Source organism: Limanda limanda, chromosome 6, assembly GCF_963576545.1.
Source record: "Limanda limanda chromosome 6, fLimLim1.1, whole genome shotgun sequence".
Taxonomy (NCBI): domain Eukaryota; kingdom Metazoa; phylum Chordata; class Actinopteri; order Pleuronectiformes; family Pleuronectidae; genus Limanda; species Limanda limanda.
Genome location: NC_083641.1, coordinates 13,157,211 through 13,161,498, shown reverse-complemented (window position 1 = coordinate 13,161,498; position 4,288 = coordinate 13,157,211).

The following is a 4,288-nucleotide window of genomic DNA, read 5'->3' as shown; positions in this document are numbered from 1 at the left end:
GGTGTGATAAGAATAACCTAAATGTTTACCGAGACTTCCATGTCCCATCCACTAACATGGAGAAGGCCGAGTTCATGACATACAATGCAGCCAACCACCAGGAAGCGCTGATTTAGCGATCATCTCTTCATCTCATATCTTTTTATATCCAGTCTATAATTCTTATGCTATACTACTTTACTTCTACACTCTTCTATACTCTGTCTCATTGCTAAGCTAAGTTTAGCAATGAAACTGAAAACAGGGAGTTACTATACATGCTGTAACTACTCCTCAGCAAAAAACGAAACGTCATCACCATGCCTATTTTACTGAGAGTCTGACAAAATTCAGCTTAAAATTAACGGAGCAATGGACTCAGACATTTGCGTCCTCACATAAAGTTCAATGCTTATCTGACAGCAGCTGTTTACAGTCTTTATGCTAAACTGAGCTAATTGATCACTACTTGAATGTTCAAGTTCCCCGGGGAAATTCAATTTTTAAACTAACTTTTCAATGAACTCTCTGAAAGAAAGTTTATTTCCCCAAAATGTTGAACATACCTGTACAGCCACGTTTGATTCATATCGGCCATGACAGGGGACAACTCCTGAGTTGCACTGCGTCTCATCGGAGGGGTTGGAGCTGTTAATCTGACACACAGCTCAGGCTGCCTCGAAACTAAGGAAAAAACAAGGCAGCCCTAACTGAGCTCTGAGAAGCAATTCCTGTTACCGGAGCCCAAATCTAACCCTAAACCTACTTTGTTTGCATTTATGTAAACACCAGAAAACCAATTCATTACAGAATTTGAGTTTCATCCGTATCAAATAATGGGAGCAGGGATTATCCCTTAAGTGCAAAGAGACATGCGTAAACACACAGACTCTCACGCAGATGGTGGCATTTGTTGGAGAGAGCTGATAGGTTTTTCGCGACTTAGCCGCGGCCCCGGTGTTTCACGCAGGAACGTACGTCGTAGGGTCGTGTGTGGAGTCACGCAGCTGAGACACACGCAGCAGAACAAATAATGCAGTATGAAGGAGAGAGGGGTGGCGGCGGGGATTTTGCGAGAAGAGAGACATGAGGAGAGAGAAAAGAGGATTATGGTGCAATGTCAAAAGTTCTGCTCACAAAAACGTGACAGGAGTTTGGACAGTTGTGACTCAACAGACTGCAAATTACTGCACCTCTTCTATGTGTGTGTGTGTGTGTGTGTGTGTGTGTGTGTGTGTGTGTGTGTGTGTGTGTGTGTGTGTGTGTGTGTGTGTGTGTGTGTGTGTGTGTGTGTGTGTGTGTAAGTGTGTGTGTGTGTCCGTCTAATTTGGGATACAATCTGTGTAATTTACAGTTTTTTGGAAAATATATTTTTCTTGATAAGCAACCCCCCCACCCAAACCCGCTTTACTGTGTGCAGAGTTTAGCCCTTTTCCAAAATAGCTTACGTAACTGTGATGGCATAACCCAGGACTACAGACACACACACACACACACACACACACACACACACACACACACACACACACACACACACACGGCCCTGTGGCTACATCATCTGCACAGTCTCTATTTTCCCTCTTGCTCCCTGAACAGCACCCGTGCTGCTTTGTGCTCAGAGGGCTGATCCTGACCGCAGACATATGATGCATGAAGGCCTCCTATGTCTCTGGAGTGACCATCTTTTTTTTCTATCCGTCTGCTCTCGGGCACAGACATTTTTATCACGTCATCGCTGGATATAATATTATGTAAACGCAGGTGTGCATGAAGATATTTGTTAAGATAGGTACATCAACACAGTGGCTGGCACGGTGGTTAGCACTGTACCTGGGTTCTCATCTTCTGCTGGTGTCTAGGTGGGTTTTCTCCAGATACTCCAGCTTCCTCCCACAGTCCACAGACATACAGATTGGGGTTAGGTTAATTGAAGACTCTAAATTGGCCGTAGGCGTGAATGTGAGCATGAATATTTCTTTGTCCCTGTGTGTTGGTCCCTGTGATTTGCTGGGGATATGTTTAGGCGGAACCAGACTACTCGCCCAATGTCAGCTCGGATTAGATAGGCAGTATGAATAAGGGATGAGCTACGGTTGCGGGTGAAAGTAAGCCGGAGTTGTGTAAAAAAGTGGTCGTCCACCGGAAACTGATTGCATGGCCTCTTAAATCTGTATTTGTCAGTTTGTGTACGTCTCCAGCTGCTTCTGGATCAAACCATTATAACTTGTGCACACACTTAATATCAGTTCCGTATATACTTGAGATGGTGATACTGCTCAAGTCAAGAAAAAATCCCAACCACACTCTCACACACACACACACATACACACTCACAGTTCCAGTATGTTTGTCTCATGCCTGTTGCTGCTGATGCTGACGTCATATTCTGCTAAGTTCACTGTTTCATATCATGATTTTTTTTGTCAGGAAGTTGTTTTCTGCTAAAATCTCCGAGGGAAAATGACAAAATAAATCTTCATGTCTCTTGTAGCCCAGTTTCTTTCCAAGAATACGGAGAGAAAACAATAAGCTACACTTGTTATTCTGTGACTCTGACATGAGAAATGTGCGCAAATTCACTTCCTAAACAATCACATGTGATTCTGAGGGTGTGAAAAGATATTTTTTTTCATCACCTAACCAAACTTTATAGATGTCATTTAATGTGTGTGTGCAGGAGGAGCATATAAGCCCTGATGGTCGGGGCAGAAAAACTGGCAAGAGTGTCAGTCTACTTTCACCCTCAGTTTAAACTCTGTATAAACAGTGTGCAGGGAGTTTGAACTTTGCATTCTCTATTAACTTTGGATCTGCTGATGAAGACAGATTCCTGTGTGTGTGAGCGTTTAAACGGATGCTTATGCTCTGAACGTTCATCACAAGATCCCCTCGCAGCCATTTATCATCATCATCTATCTCCTGGGATGAACACTGTATTGTTCATCAGGGTGTTTTCAGTCTGGGCCGTCTTTGAAATGCTGCTTAGCATGTCATAACTTTAGAACAAATTCCTATACCCACAGAAAGTATTCCTAGTTCCTGTCACCTCACAGTTTGAAGGTTCCTCTTTAACGGACCCAGTTTTTGCAGAGTTTGTCTTTCACACGTGAAGAACGCAGGAGATTTTCCGGGTCAGTCGCTTTGACAACAACAGGAATATTTCCAGGACATTGACGTGAGGGGGGGTGTCTGGGTACAGGGCCGGCAGGAGGTAGCACATGACGCACAAATTCACTCATGTTTGTTTGCGTTCTCACTCGCAGCCCCTCGGGATCATTTCAGGAGAATATTTGGTGTTCAGTGAGTCTCTGAAATGTGCCGTGTACCTCCTCATATTTTGTTCATTTTCAACACAGCGTGTCTGCACAACAATGGTTTGTAATGACAGTAGCCGTCCTCCGAGACAGGAGGCGATTAAGACCTCGGGAAGGAAATCTATACACAACACTGTGATCATCTGTGTGAGCGAGGGAGACTTAGAAAAAAGGAGATAAAGGAAAATATATATACTCTCTGTCAACGTGCTTATTTATGCCACTTTGTCCGCAGAGGAGTGTGTTTGCCAGCACACACACACACACACACACACACGCCGCCACCGCTGCCGCAGCTGCATTTACAATATGATACGCTGATATCATCTGCCCTGCGGCACATCAGGCCAATCAACTTTAATTAAACTGTACAGTGATTAACAGGCAGATTCCTCAGCCTGTTGGCCTGTGCACATCACACACACACACGCACACACACACACACACACACACACACACACACACACACACACACACACACACACACACACACAGACACACAGTGACTAGTGGTGCACTCGCCCACAGCGTCTTTACAAGACTGACTAACCTACTAATAGCACTCTTCTCCCAGGCCCTCCCTTCCTCCTTTCTCCTTCCTCCTTCCTCCTTCTCCTCCTCCATCCTTCCCATCACCGCTCCCTTCCTCTTCCACTCTTCTGCCCCTCCTTCATTGAGCTCAGCCCTGTGCGTTTCCTGATTGTCACGGTGTTCAGCATCTTTGGAAGAAAAAACAAGTGGTGATTATGAGATGACAGAATCTTAATAAATTGTTTGGATATGCTGCTTCCTATCCCGCCTATCTTCTTTCCTTCTCCTCTTCATCTATCATCCCCCTATTTCCTGTCTTTCCACAGTTGTCGCCTTTCACTCCCCTATCTTCATAACCTCCAGTTTCTCTCCTTTCTTTCAGTAAGCATTCATTTCGAATTTTCCACTTCCCCCCCCCCCTGTACCTATTCTTTCCTCTTCCATCTTCATCTTCCTCGTCTGCC